Genomic DNA, 16,677 nt, shown 5'->3' on the forward strand with positions numbered 1-16,677 from the left:
ATGGAATTATGTCCAAAAAGTATTTGATTATGAGAGTATGATGATTTAATTTATTAAGCCTTGATTTATACTATCATTCCACTATTTCCTTATTATGAATTTATAATTGATATTGGAAATTCTGTATCCCTACTATGGGTTGATGTCTCAATAAACTTTAAATGAGAGTTGGATGACAAATAGAGAAATGTTGATATTGAAGTTGCAATGAGTCTTGGTATTTTCCGGATGGTTTTGATGAGTTAAATTGTTGAAAATATTATGTATTGAGTCTTCATATCCTTGACCAAATGTCTAGTCAGTTATGGTTCAACGCATTGATACCTTGTTGATGTTGAGGAAGATTAAAATGTTTTGAGCTAAAATGTGTTGAGTTAGGAATCCATAAATTAATATGATTTGATAAATAAGAAAGAGATTTGATTTGGTCTTTATGATAGACCCTTGAGATGTTATGGTGGATTTCCTAACGCGTTCTGAGCTTGTCCGGGAGTAGTACTTAGCATCGAGAGGGAAATTTGGTATTTTCCTAAACCTATGTGCCACTGTAGGGTTGTTTGATGATGATATTATTGGCCAAAGAGTCCAATTGTGATTATTGTAGTTTTAAGGTCGTACTCCCTGGCAAAGAGTATGATGCTCTTGCCAATGGAGGTTTTAAATGTTGGTATTCCACATAGCTCACGTGGAGTTGTCGGTTATAGGAAATTCCCCTGTCCATAAGAGTCATTTTTATTGAAATACCGAGTCACTCCGAGTTTTGATATGGTAAGTCAAGTTGCCTATGATAATCTACAATGATTTATGAGGTTTTTCTCCTTTATTTCCTATCTAAGATGTTATGAGTTGCATTATTCAATGTCAGTCAAACTAGGTGTGTCATTATGGTCCGTATGTATGTTTTTACGAAATTTATGATATTATTTATATTTTGCATGCGCCCCCACATACTCAGTACGTATCTTGTGCTGAACCATATATTTCTCTACGGTCTACATTCTTACCATGATATAGGTTCAGGTACTCAGCCGCAGCTGCGATAGTGATATCTGAGTGCCGCATCTACGTTTCTTTTGAGGTGAGTCCTCATGGTTTTAGGACCAAGTTGTTAGTTTTAGTGCTGTTGTTTTGTTATCCCTTAGGTCTGTTGAGTCAGTTGGGGGTTTGTCCCAATGGCTCGTTGATTTTGCTGTATAGAGGCTATGTCAGACTAGTGTATTATTAGGTTGGTTTGTGTATAGACATTCTATATATGTACAGTCTAACTATATTTCGTGCCATGTGAGATGTGATATGATATGTACTTATATATATCCTTAGCGTAGCATGTATCTTGTTGTGTTGAAACCCAAGGGTAGTGTTTTGGCTTAAAAGATTAGCTTGAGGCTACGTGTAGCCTTGGGCATCATGTGGCATCTCGGGATAATATTTCGGGGTGTTACAACTTCCTACCCTATTAAGGTCATACTCCACACCCATCAATGGAAAATCTATAATTCCCAGTAGTTCATACTTTGAAGGTTCAAACAAGTCAAAAAAATCAGCCTCGAGTAGTGTGATTTCGATACCAATTGACATTAAAGTTGGTGATGGTATGCGAAAGGTAGAGTCTTTGAATGATGAATTTGGTTACTCTGAACTATGGACTAGTCCAGCTTATTCGAATTCGCTGCCACCTAGTTCTTTTCCAATCCCCAAATTTTTGGTTAAGCCTAAAAGGACAATTTCCCTTGACCTGCTTAGTTCACCTTCTGATATTGATTTGCCTCCTTTTGCTAAATCTGCACCTGTATCCCTGACAAGGGAGCTCAACCCGTCTCCTGGAGTTTTATGTGATAGTATTAACTCTGCAACACAGACTCTACATCGTATTCTTAATATTGAAATTATGGATTGACGAATGTTTGGTGAAGGAATAGTAAAGATAAATAAGGCAGTTATTTATTTTGCAAGTCTGTTTTAGTAGATTGTATATAGGTGAATAAATCAGTCTTTAGCTTGACTGGATGATAATTGCTTAGGTTTTGTTGTGGTAGAGAGTAGCTTTAATTCAATGGTGGAAGAGTTACAATAGCTGTGATAGTGGATTGGTTGAGTTTATGGGAGATGATAAACAATGGCAGGTAGATCAAAATTTCCAGGTAGATTGAAAGTTGATTAGTCTTATGTGCAGATGTGGTTGAATTCAGTAGTTTTGCAGAAATATAGTGGTGGGTTCGAGTGGAGTTCAACGGACAAAAAAAACTATTTTAGTATTCAGTATATTGGCAGTTCTTTACTGAGCTGCAAGGATCAGTTGCATAATAATCTTTGATGTTTTTTTAGATCATCATATTACCTGTGAAGTTGAATTCTCGTTCTTTATTATATTCTTCCTAATAGGTTGTTCTTTCCTTTTTTCTTCATAATCAGTTAGCTTTTGAGTTTGTCAAACATATTGTACATATATTAGAGCTCCGATCAGATTTGGTACACAGCTAAATTTCAGACTTTTGTTTTATACACTAACCAAATTCTTGGACCTCTGATCTTGAATTTAGGACCCTTATCTATATGTCTTTGCAATTCAATATTAAAATCTCTACTGTATTGAGTATTAGGTACCTTCTTTACTCCGTAAAATCCATGACGCCTGAATTGGCCGGTTAGCGTTCATTTCATCAGTTTTTTTGTTTGCTTTTGTTAACCTTGAATAGGATCTGACTCATACTTCCCTATCTCAAAATTGTTTTCCCCTTCACCATTTTCTGTTTTTATGGAATGAAAATTGGTAAGTGGGACGTAAAAGTTAGTTATATCCTTTTCTGCTCCTGCTCTTTAGTAAGTTTCCTATTGAACATTCCTCTAAATACGTCTAATTAGTTTTCCTAAGTGTTTGTTACAAATGTTTTTCGGCTAAAAGTTTCATTTTTCCTATGGAGATTATTGATCGTCCCTAGCTTTTGACAAATGTAGACTATTTCTCTTTTACAATGGACACTCTTTACTTTTTAAGAATGATGTTAGTTCTGTATCTAACTCTTGCTGTGTATATTACTTATAAATTCTATTTGCTGTTTTATTCTGTACAGGACCTTGTTTAGAGTTCGAAGAAGATTATTGTAGACAAAAGGATAAATTTAACTCTTGCTATTTTATTCTGTTTGTTGTTTTATTCTGTACAAGACTTATAAATTCTGTTTGCTATTTTATTCTGTACAGGACATATAAATTCTATTTGCTATTTTATTCTATATCTAACTCTTGCTGTGTGTATTACTTATAAGTTGTTCTCTATGTTTTCTAGTTTGTAGCTTTACATCTTTCATTGCCTCTTCAGTATGAATTTTCTCCTAGTACTTGCAAAACTGATAATATGCCATGATTATCTAGTTATGTTAAGTTTTGATATTTGATCTGTTAAGTCTACTTGTGCTATGGCTGTAAGGTTATCCTTGGTGGTATAGACAATGGTAGTTGCTACGGAAATCCGACCTGTATTCCCGACCTATGCTACCAAATTGCACTTCATTTGTGTGTTGAGATTGTGTTAAAATATTATTGCTTTCCTAGCGTTCGGGTCTCAAATGATCTTGGGCTAGAACGTCTAACAACGACCAAATAGAGTGTCTATGTGACAATGTTTCAGTCACTTCTCATTGGGATGCTCTACATGATTGTAGTATTAGTAGTACAAAAACATTCTTTTCATCGTGGTGTGGTATAACATCTACTCTATTTAGATATATGTGTTAATGTGTTGCTACTTTTTGAGGAACACCTTAAATAAAATGACCTATCTTTTGTGTTTCGGCTTCAGGTATCCCGTCTGACATTCTGCTTCCATTTATGCACGATCTGCCTTGCATTCTAACATCATATGTTCTTCACATCTCTGACCAGTGAATTTCTAAAAAGTTTCTTTTTGTTATTCAGCATAACATTAATTTGCACATTGAAATGTTATAGATTTCACTTTCTATCTACAACAACACTAAATTATATAATTTTCTTATTTTTTTGGCTTTAACAGTCTCCTTTTTATTGTTAAATAGGTCCATGTAGTCTGTACATATATGCAATCCGAATATGCAACGTACTTGAAAATATAACGTAAAAAGTGCCTTACACTTTACGGTGTAGCCGATATATATATCACCAACGTTAACTCTTTTTTTATCAATAGCATCAAGTAACTTGTTAAAAAGGAAACAACAGTAAGAATTAGCTTTCAACTTCCATGTCTGCCTTGCATTAATGTGCCAGTATTTTCCCTCAGCTTATTAGATCTATGCTTTGGTTCTCTATCACTGTTCTCTCTTATTCATAAATTAAGTTGCAAATCTAGAAATACATTATACTTTCCCCTCCACCTTTTTTGCACTATTTGTTTATTAGTTCGTACAAAAGAATGTCACATTTCAATATTTCCTTAATGAGAAGCTTTTATAAAACATGAATATTATGACATGTTTAAGCACAAGTTTTAAATCATAAGGGAAAGACAATCTAAGGGAGCTGGAATTGTACCTGATGTTAGAAGCTTGTGAAAGCCTACTGTTCTTTATTTTTTTTACCAAGGCATCTCTTTTTCTTTCTAGTTTCATAGCTAGGGTAAGTATAACATCTTCACTTCACGTTATATAATTTTTATTATATGTTCCCTATTTTCTAGAATTTTTTGTGGAAAGTTATATCCTAAATTGGTCATATTATTAGACTTTGTGGATTCACCTAGTTAAATGTCCCTGGTCTTAGAATTGCTTTCCATATTTTGAGATGGTTGTTTTTAGCATTCTGTTTCCTGCCTTGATTAGTATTGCTCCTACTCGATGTTTTCATTTTGTTTTGTTTGAGTTTTTCTATTGTGGTTGATAACATACATCAATGTCTCAGCTGAAGAAGTAACATTACTTGTTACTGCTGAAGTTTTTTACACAAAAAACCCCTCTTAAACTTGTTAAAACGTTTTATCTAAAATTAAAACTACTATCTGATCCTATTGCTTGAACACTTAAATACATGACTACAAGTTCTAACTGTATTGTGCTCATAGGTTGTAATTATGATTTCTTTTGTTAGTCTATGATAATGTTCACAGTGTTGCCAAAAAAAAGTTTCAACTGTATATTTCTTATGCTTACAGGTCGTGATGCCTATAGTAGAAGCGGATGTCACTTTTGGCCTTGGTAAATCGAACTTAACTCCAAATGAGATCGTGGGATTATTCTAACACACTTCAACAACAACAACAACATATGGAGTGTAATTTCACAAGAAGATATGATGAACCACTTTGTCTAGGAATTCAAGAGAAAGCACAAGAAGGATATTAGAGTATTATAATTTGTTATATGTGTAAATACTAATTTATATAGTTGCATAAAATTTTAATTTGTATTATTATATTAATGAAAGATTTTGTTGGTATGTGTATATATATATATATATATATATATATATAATTGTATTAATATAAGTCTCTCTTTTTCTCTCCCTCTCCCTCCCTCTATCTATCTATCTATCTCTATATATATGTATATATTCATCGTTGCAATAGGTGACAGAAATCGTTGCAATAGGTGTCAAAACCGTTGCAATACGTAGAAAAAAAATGTTGCAAAAGGTGTCAAAAAGCATTGCAATAGATGTCAATAAGCATTTCAATATATAGTTAAATGTCGTTGCAAAAGACCAACAAGTGTTGCATTAGATATTTAAAAATTGTTGCAATTGGGTTATTGTAACGCTTTTGTGTCATTGCAATATAGTCTATTGCAACGGTTCTTAACCGTTGCTATAGACAATATGAAGCATTCAATAGGTGTTAAAATAAACCGTTGCAATAGGTCTATCTATTGCAACAGCTGTTGAAACTGTCGCAAAAATCGTTGCGGTAGCTCTATCACAATGCTCACATATGCAACACCTGTCAAACCATTGCGGTAGCTCTATTGCAATGGTTTTTGTCTCTATTGCAACTGTTTTTGAACCATTTCCATAGGGGTAATTTCTAGTATTGAAGTGGGTCAAAAAGACCAATTAGATTAGGACAGGATCCATCAATTTGGGCCCAATGGCCTAAGTCTTTTATTTTCTCTCCTTTCCTTTTTACATGCTTTGTTATTAGCTTATTTAGACTTTGTTAAAATCACTACTAAGTCATCCAAATCTATTTTACACAAGTATTTTCCTAAAATCAATTACTTTTCAACAATCAATCTTTTTTGAAGTTAGTCAAAAGATAGTTTCAAACAGTCTGGATAATCGCAAGTTAATAGACGTTTTAGGTGCCTTAAAACCTTCCTAAAATGTTAATAGGAACCGCTTACTCAGAATCTTCAAATTTAAATGATTTTTCTATTTTTGATCGTTTAAAGTATCGTATAATGGTTTTATTAATTCCTTTTCAAATAAATTAAGTGGCGACTCTTAAAGTCAAATTTTCGCAAAATAGTTGTCAATAGCTCAACTTATTTTGAGGTTGAATCCACAAGGAGCGAAATTAGATTTCTAAACATATGGGTGTCAAAGGCTGCCAATATGTTACCCGCAATGCAATTAAAACAAAACTCATGAATAAAAGTGGTGGTGGGGGGTTGGTTTTAGTAATTGTTTGTCAATAACAACTTAAACAAATGAATTAAAACAACAATTGTTATTTCAAATCAATATGAGAGGGATCTTGGGATTATGTCTACCTAAGTGCAAATTGTGCATGGGTGCGTGAAGCTTTAGTGTACATTTTAGTTATCAATGATGTGGTAGGATAGGTCGAAGGTGATTGAGGCTAGTTTTTCAACAGAAGGTGATTTAGGCTAGTTTTTCAACAAACCCTCAAGAATATCACTTATTGACCCTTTCGGGCACCTAACAAGTGTGACAATTACAATCACCTATTACCTCAACTGGGCATCTCTATTTCTAGGAAGATGCCCAAAATATAGTCAACTTCCTAATCACCCTTATGTTTAAGATGGTGAAAGTTAGTAAACTACATCCATCTATTGTCCGCCATTGCTTTGTCACCTATATCCCTCTTTCAAGGATGATATGGGTCCAAGAGTTTACCTAAACCCCTCTTTCAAGGATGGTGTGAGCTTTCATGATTTTGGGGTTTTCACCCACAAACCCATTTTAGATATTTGGGGGTTTCACCCACAAATACCACTAATTAAACCAAGCAATGGTAAAACTTATCATCAATAAACTAATATCTACATAAATACATCACCACCCACACATAATTGCACCTGAGTTCAACATAATCCCAAGACAAGAAAACTTAGCTACTCAAGAAGTAAAGAGAAAAAATATACCAAAAGATTCATTCATGGCATCCTTGACAATTGAAAATATGGAGAATCTTCACTTTACAATTCAATTTCACTAAGCTCAAATTGAAATTTAAGTACACAAAATATTTCTCAAATTCTAGTGTTCACCAAGTTTCTAATTTTTAATCTCTCCAAGTCAATCATGTCCCAAAGGGGAAAAAGATTTGTGACTTATATTAGAGTTAGAATCATCTACGTCATTTTATTGAATTGCACTTGATCATTAAACCCGCTAGGCCGCGATCACGTAATATTCCGCCGATCATGATCACTGCGATCGTATTCATTTGACTAAGCTTGACTGGCCACGATCGCAAACCTCAGACTGCGATTGCAATTTCTGAGATCAATTTTCTGTGCAGGGCTTTCCATCTTTTGCTCCTCTACTTCTCTTTTTGATCCTTTTCATCTCGATTCCACATCTTTACTTCTCATCATATGTATGCCTGTAAGATGTAGAGATTAGAGCATTAAACCACAAATTTGTCTCATTTATATGTTAAAATCATAGTAGTGTGCACGAATGTTTAGTGCAAATGAGTGGTAAATTTACCACTCATCAACCGCATGACAGTAGGATAACCAGTGCAGGCCTAGAATAACATCAAAATCCACCATATCCAGAACAATAAGATCAACAAGAGTATCAATATATCTAACAGTCACAATACATGATCTTAAAACCTGATCCACTATTAAAAAATCACCCACGGGAGTAGATATACACAAGGGAACAAATAATAGATCCTATGATAGCTCTAACCGTGGAGCATAATATGTAGATACATAAGAATAAGTGGATCCTAAATCAAATAAAGTAAGGGATAACTGACGGAACACCAAAATCATACCTATAAAAATAGCATCCGAAGACTCAGCCTCAGATCTAGCAGGTACTGTATACAGCTGACCATGCCTGCTACCTAACTGGTGTCCAAATCGACCTCCTATCCTGCCTTACTGAGAACCTCCTCGAGTACCCTGGTAAATACCCCTACAACCCTGAGAACTACCTCTAGCTGAGAGATGAACTGTGCTAATAGGGGGAACACTCTGAGATGAAGCAACAATCGATCCACGACTAGGGCAATCTTATGAATAGTAACTAGGAGCTCCACAACTATAACATGACACCTGAGCTGAACTAGAACCAACAAACTCGATTGACTCAGAATAACCACCACGTCTAGAATGACCAGATAATGAACCTTTCAAACACTGCCCACTGCCCTTACTAGGGAGATCGCTATCACTAGACTGACCTCCATCGGTAATCTAAAGCACTGACTGAATAGATCAACTAGGCTAACTGTATACTGATAGGATAGACACAGAGGATATCTACCACAAAATCAACTACCTTTGAATTAGGAACTACTAAGGTTCATACTGAAACTGTGCTGATGTCTAGGACACTTATCGCTATCCCCATAAGCCTCATAATAATCTCTTCCATATGTTGAGCATAATCAAAAACCTTAGAAAAATACCTACCCGCAACAACCAAACTCTGAGTAGACATATGAAGGGAAAGTCTCAACCCTCTAGTAAAGTAATGAAATCTCTCATACTTAGTATTCTGAATAGAAGTCGCATGCTAGGACAACTCATGAAAATGAGGCTTATACTCCGCAAATGCCATAGAGTCCTTTCTAGTCTATAGAATCGATCCCTAGAGGCATATACTTCTTCAAGAACATCTTAGAAAGCTGAGCCCATGTCAAAGGGGAAGATCCAACTGGTCTAGAATCCATATCACAGGTGTCAACAAGGCCAAAATTATAGAGCCTATCCTCATAAGCAATCAGAAACTCATAAGCATCCTCGCTCGGAGCACTAGAAAACCTAGGTGGAGCCAATCTAAAGAATCTACTCAATATCTTTTGCTCATCCACAGACTTAGCAAGCTACGTAACCATTGGCTGAGTAACTACCGACTGAGCAACTACTGGGATAAAAGGAACCGCGACTCTGGGACCTATAAATATAGGTTGCGCCCCAACCTCAGTACTACTATAATCTATAGACTATGCTCCATTAGATGGCGCTCTACCAAATAATCCCAAAATCTAAACAAGGCATCTTTGAGATTGAAGAAGAAATAAATCTTGGTGGAGCCTGGGTTGGTCCTTGGCCTACTGCTAGATGAGGCGGAAGAATCTATGGCTTAGGAGTGGGAATAGGGTTTGGTGGAGGACTGCTATCCTGGAACCTAGTTTGGGACACATCTCATGGTTTTCCACAACCTCCAAGTTGTCCATAAACAGTAGTAGGATCCATAGGCTCAGTCTCAGAACCCTCATTATGTGTAGCTGTAGCAGGTGTCCTAGCTATTTGTGAAAGAGTAAAATCAAAGAAATATTCCATAAACTAACTCTGAATCTTATCACGATATGAGTGAAATAAGTAAAAAATAACTAAGAATGTCCCATATCCGCCTGAAGATAGGAAATGAACGTCACCTTTTTGAATAGTAGGAGTCTACTAGACACTTTCTCTTGTACCAACAATATCAGTGTAACCTAGCTCTGATATTAATTTGTCATGACTCGATTTATAAGTCATGATAGAACCTACTCTATCACCAGTAGGTAAGACAAACCACAACTTGGAGTTAAACACAATGGGTTAACTTAGTGGAAATACCCTAAAAAGGCCTAATAGAAAATCTAACACAATAAATAAACAAGATAATAGAAATAGTTTCAAGGTAGTCACTGCATAAATACCATCCCACGACCTGGTAGAGCCAATACAAGAGCATCTAGAAATAAAATATAACCCAAATATCTAGGATAGACCATACATTTTTCTTTAAACAAAAGATTAAACATATAAAGATAGAAGAAAATAGGCAACTCAAACTTCAAGAGCTTACCCTATCTCTTGATATCAACACCGCACAAACTCAAATCAATGGTAGAAACTAGTACTCAAATCTACACCAAAAGGGTACAAAATTGGAGTATGAGTACCAAACCAATGGGTACTTAGTAGGCATCATCGGCCGATTGAGCTAAGCCATGGTATAAATATGATAAAATACAAGATAACATAACTAAGTCAAGGTATATAAATTAACCTGAATCAACTCCAACATCACTATGCATAAATAAGTAAATAAATCAAAATAATAGCATAACATAACATAAATCATCAACACATGCAATCATAACTACAAAATTGGCTCCCATACACCATTTGGTGTACAAAAGTAAATAAACCATTACAAGCCCCCTTAAGCCTGGAAGGTACAAACAAGATAACATAAACCATCATAATCATTTATCAACTCTCATAATACCATTGAAATTCATCCAAGACATACCACACTACAACCATCGATTGTCCGTAATCATCATTTTCAAATTTATCAATACTTATCAACTAACCGTCATGTAACAACTAATCCTTGTGTATCAATAAATCATTCTTTATCAACTAAACATCACTTATTAACTAATGTTTATATAATGACTAATTATCTCTTATTGACTAGTCATTATTTATCAATTAATCAACATGTGCCAACTAGACAATATTTATCAACTAATCAATATTTAGCAACTACCCAATATTTATTAATTAACCAATATATAGTAACTATTTATTATATCACTAGTGTCTATTCATCATACTACATTAAAACTATGTCTTCATTTTCAACTTAGCTAGATTGTCAATCTCACACCTTAATGTCATTATATGATAATAAGCATATCATCATAGTATAATACATATAACCGGACTTGACCCGATATGGATATTCAATAATATCCTCATAATATTATCATAATCATATTCCTATCTAACTGGACATATATATATATATATATATATATATATATATATATATATATAGATATTATCACAATCATCCTCCAGCCTTGCCAGACATATATCATCATAATCATCCTCCGGTCTTATTGGGTAAATATATTATCATAATTATCCTCCAACCTTGCTAGGTATATATTATCATAATCATCCTCCGGCCTTGCTGGGCATATATTATCATAATCATTCACCAGCCTTGCTGTGCTTATAAATATCATCATAATCATCCTTCGGCCTTGCTGTACATTATGATTATAATCATTCTCCAACCTTACTGGATATATATTATCATAATGTCATTATTAATATCATTAATAGTATAGCATCCTCCGAATTCTTACTAGGATCATCAATATAGCTAATGGAATAATCATTAGAGTATTTAATAATATAACCATAAACATAATATATTACCATGAATAATAATCATTATCGAAATCATGAATTCTATCATAACCAATAGCATTATTGCCAACATAGTAAATAAGCACGGTCTTTGGCACAATCACTAGCATATTCAATAATATAATAATTAAGCATACTCTTTAGCATAATTTATAACTTATTTGCTAATATAGTCATTAAACATGACCTCTAACATAATTAATATGTACTATCAAGCGTAGGCAACAACTTGTCAATAGCCTAATTAATGTATTATCATTATCATAAATGATAGTTTATCAATAGCTTGATCAATAGTAAATTCATGACATAATTTATAACTTATTCATAGCTAGTCAATAACATAATTTATGGCTTAGACAATATCATATTCAAGGTCTCATTCAGTAGTATATTTTGTATCCTAATCAATAGCCAAACAACAATATACTCAATGACTCATCAATAACATAAGCTAAATCAATAACTCATTTATATCCTAATCGTTAAGCATTACTTTTAATGTCATTAATCATAATAAATGAGTACTAATATGTCTAAATATCACCAAAATAACCATTATTATAGATGTACACAAGTGTATTGATCTGAGGTGGATTTATGCACCTTAGTGTGGTTATCTTTGCTTATTTAGCCTTGTTGTGAGGACTTTCCATGTGCTTAAGGGGTAAATGATTACATAATTGAGCATATAAGTGTTTAAGTGTGTGAATAAAATGTTTAAGGTGTCTTTAAAATAAGTTTGTACTTAATTGAGTCACTTAGTGTTTAAACGAGAAAACTAGTATTACTAGCTTGAGCTAGGTGTTGTTCTAGTCTATCTCGATAGATTCTAACTTGTGTGATGAGTTTGTAATTTTATTATTGAATAATTATGTGTGTAAAAACTTTTTTATAGTGTTAAAAGAGCAATTTAATCAATTCAAGAGTCAAACAATAAGTTAAAGATCAAAGGGGGGCAAGACTAGTCTTAGCTTGAGTTTCTAGTTCGCCGTTCATGATGTTGTGTTGTGTTGAGCTCTAATCCATGGTGTTTAATTTTATAGGATACTTTTTAAGTTAATTATAATTATAAATTAATGATATAAAGATGTAAATCATGTTTAAACAACACCATAAGACTAGGAATGGATCAACGGAAGAACAAGACATGACTTGACATAAAACGGACAACTTTCATGTCACCAACATGTGTAGGATCTTATAAAGGATGGTTGGGAACATGATATGCATAGTAAGATTAATAATGGACCCCAACCAGTTTTACCTCATGATGATCCTGCGGAGTGACCCCCATCCCCATGAAATGACCCCCGCGACTCGACCCTTGTTCCACCGAAGACAAAAATCCTTGTCCTATAAATAGGACTCTTGTACTTGTTGTTATACACCTTGGACGTCTTGGAGGCTTGTATAGGGTAATAAAAACACTTCAATTAGGGTTTTTATATCTTTAATTTAGCTTTTTTATGGATTTAAATATGTATTCATTTATTATATTTACATTATGTCCATGAGTGGATAAAGCTCCCTTTTTGGGATTAAGGCCAAGAACATGGTTAAAATTGCTTTGAATTGATTTGGTTTTGATTTATTTTTGTATTTGATTGTTTATTTATCCTTGTTGTAACTATTTAAGGAGTATCTAACTTTAGAATACATCTATTGTAGACCTTGGGAGCTCAGGAGAGGGTATAAGAAGATAGAACATGGGGATAGATAAAGAAAGGTTCTTATTCTTTTATAAAATAAGAGATTTGAATTAGCATGTAGGATAGGGATATACTTAGAAGCCTTACTTAGTTTACTGCGGGATGAAATATAAATGCGTTTAGCTTAGTTCTTATATCCCCACTCAACGATGTAGTTGTGGGTCTATGTTTGACAGTTGGTTAGAGGCCGGGAGACCATGATCATAAAATTAACCCTGTGAATCAATAACCAAGATAAGTAACTTAACTAATGAAGTTCAATAGCATAGTATGATTCTTCGTAGTGCTTTAACCCCGAGTTTCATTCTCATTGATTCTCCAAGTCATTTATTTTTCCGCATGAGTTTAGTTACTTTTAAATATAAACTTTCAAAAATCTTTTATCTACTTTCGCATCAATTTAATCTCAATAGTTAAACTTGAATTGGATATTTTTTTTATACAAGTCTCTGAGGGATCGATATTTGACTTTATTTAAGGCCACTGTATTACTTGGTTAGACCACGTACACTTTTGTGTGCGCTTGGGCATAACTAGTTTTTGGCGCCATTGTCGGGGACTTGTACATATGAAACAATCTTGATTTTAGTTTATATATTTTGAGTTGTACATAGTTTAGGTTTTTTTCTTTTTTAGTTTCTTTTAACCTTTTTTCCTCACCCTTCTTGATGATAATTTTTGTTGTTTTTGTCGAGGACCCCATCAAGAGGGTTTCTGCAGCTATGCGTGCTGCTATACTAATTCAGTAATATTTGTCAGCTATGCTCAAAGGCCATATTATGTGAACACCTACAATCAAGAGTGGCAGACGCAACCACCAATTAAATCATAGAACAACCAACAATAATAGTTTTAGCAGCAGGTTCAAAAATATTAGGCCACTACCCGAACTAGCAATATGGAAGAGATACTGAAACAAATTTTAGCGTCTTACAAATAGTTAGTAGAAGACATGAAGAACCAGCAGGTGGTTACAAAGCAATTGGAGAATTCATTGGGGCATATGCAATAGGCAGCAAATATTAGGACTCAAGGTGGTTTGCCAAATGACATCGAACCTTCTTACCAAGCAGTGAAAATCACTTTGAGGAATGATAAAAAGATAAATTAAGAACCTCTAAAGATAACTAAGGAGGTAGATGTAGAGTTAACTTTCCAACCAGATATAGACAAAGTTGTTGATAATTCAAGAAAGTCTGAGTACTCAAAAACTAAAAGGGCTGAACAAGTTTAGGAGATACCACCACTGCTATATCCATAGAGGTTGAGTAAAACAAAAGAGGAAACTAGCCAATGTGTGGAACAAACACCAAAATAGCAGCTATTTAGTTGTCATCTTTCTCTTGAGACTGAAATTGAGAAGGTGAACAAGAGTGAGAGTGTTATGAATTGTGTAAATTTTGAAGTAGGATTGGTTGGGAATTACTCAAAGAACTTTTCTACATTATGTTTAGATGATGTCTTGTCTATGGAATCATCTAAAATAGTAGGAAAGTGTGAAGAAGAGGAACAAGAATCCTATATTCTTAATTTTGCACCAGCTAAGCAACATAAAAACATACCTCACTTCAAGGAAGAGTGGTTTACCATGCAATATCTATTGCTCGATTCCTTAATCTTTATACCACCACCCTATGAATGAAGCAAAAAGATGGATGCGCAGTTAGGGGTAAAATTTATTTGCTTAAGGGGGAGGAAAAAATTGATTGGGTCACGCCGCAATACTAAATCAGGCATTGCTTGGGAGGCAAACCAAGTTAAGATATGTTTTATTTTTCATATTTTAGTTTTTACTTCACTAGTTTTTGTTTTGGTTGAGTCACAGGTTGATGGGAAGTCTGAGTACCGAAAAACCTGAGCTAAGGAGCATGTCGAAGACTAAGTGTAGGGTCCTCAGACCTTCTTGATGGATAAAGATGCTACTAGCTAGGACTAGAGGCCTCTGGAAGTATTTCTATCTCTAACTTTTAAAGTATACTTTAGGGACAGAGTAGATTATTAGTGTAGTAAGGAAATTCTCAATTTTTAGGGTAATTTTAATTTTTTTTTGTTAGGAATAAGTAAGATGTTCTTGTTGGTGATATATTTGTCTACATGATGCAAGTGTTTTTGTTGTAAAAAGCATGTTGATTGTGTGAATTAATACTTTTGAGACTCTTAGGCTTAGATTATGACTCTTGTATTTGTAGTCTTAATGTTGAATTCATGCTATTATTTGGTTGAGAGTCTATGATAATCCTGCTTGATTTGATCATGTACTATGAAAGTGTGACTTATTTGTACATTCCTTGATCCATCTGGTGCTAGAACTTGTCTGGTGTGTGTACAAAGCAAAATAAAGAGTGTGGGTTTAGGAGATGATATAGGCATTTCTTTGATAGCCATGTTTTGTACCTTTTTTAACCTACCCTTGTGCATAATCCTAGTTAAACCCTATTGAGCTTTTAGCTTTTTATTTAGCAGCCTCATATATAGCGTAATACCTTCTTTTATTGACCTTAATTAGATCCAAATCTCCTAAGATCTTTAGTGAAAAATTAATTAAGTTAAGGAGTTTGAAAGTCAAGTAGGAGAAAGGTTAAGTGGAAGCCACAAAGTGATAGTTATTGGTGTGTACAATTGTTATGTGTTGTGGTTGGGAGTTGAGTAATGAAAAGAATAAAAAATTATTCAATTTTAATAAGTTTTGAATAGAGAATACTCCCACCATATTATATGTAAATGAGCTTTATGAGAAGGGAAAAAATAAAAGATGTGGGTAGATATAAAGTTGAGTAAAGTGGTTGTTAGAGATTGGTCTTAATTGTATAATGTGATGTATTACATCGCTTAGGGAAGATAGTCACTATTTCTGGCCAAAATAGTTTCTACCCATCACTTAGCCTACAATACAAGCCATAAAGACCTATTTGATCTAAGATTCATCATTCTGATAATAGTGAAGTACTACACTAACGGCAAGCATATGGTTCATTTTTTGTAACTTGTGAATTCTTTGTGAGAGTGAGAGTAACTTGATTCTTGTACCCATTTTGTTATAATTGTATTTATGTGATTGTTCATAGGTAACTCTCTTGTTGTGAGGGAACATATTTGATGCTAGTTGGGTGAATTGTGTGATGTATTTGATTGAACAATATGTGTAAGTTTTCCAACTAGGTGAGTCACTAGGATGTCTTGGAGTAGTATTCTTGAACTTTTAATTATGTTTGTAATATGTTTAGTGTAGAAACTTGTATTCTGTATAGTCATTGTAATACGAGCTTGAGTTTCCTACTCGTAGTATAAGTATAGAGTCACCTCAGCTTATTATTCTTAGAGTAAAGAGTTGTTCGAGGATGAACAAGGCTTTAAGTGTAGGGTGGTGATCTGAGGTGGATTTATGCACCTTAGTGTGGTTATCCGAG

The 16,677-nt window shown here is 34.0% G+C and overlaps 1 long non-coding RNA gene across 4 annotated transcripts in view; it reads left to right on the forward strand.

Moving 5' to 3' along the window:
* Positions 1-5,415, forward strand: part of LOC124887972 — a 17,770-nt gene extending 12,355 nt beyond the window's left edge. For 2 of the 4 annotated variants that reach the window (XR_007045655.1, XR_007045657.1), the window contains exon 2: positions 5,126-5,415. This is a non-coding gene — a long non-coding RNA (uncharacterized LOC124887972). Of the gene's footprint in view, positions 1-3,071; positions 3,232-5,125 lie in introns of those variants that run through there. The other 2 variants (XR_007045656.1, XR_007045654.1) reach the window with 1 other exon arrangement.
* Positions 5,416-16,677: the final 11,262 nt, after the last annotated feature.

The sequence above is a fragment of the Capsicum annuum genome, chromosome 10 (assembly GCF_002878395.1).
Source record: "Capsicum annuum cultivar UCD-10X-F1 chromosome 10, UCD10Xv1.1, whole genome shotgun sequence".
Taxonomy (NCBI): Eukaryota; Viridiplantae; Streptophyta; class Magnoliopsida; order Solanales; family Solanaceae; genus Capsicum; species Capsicum annuum.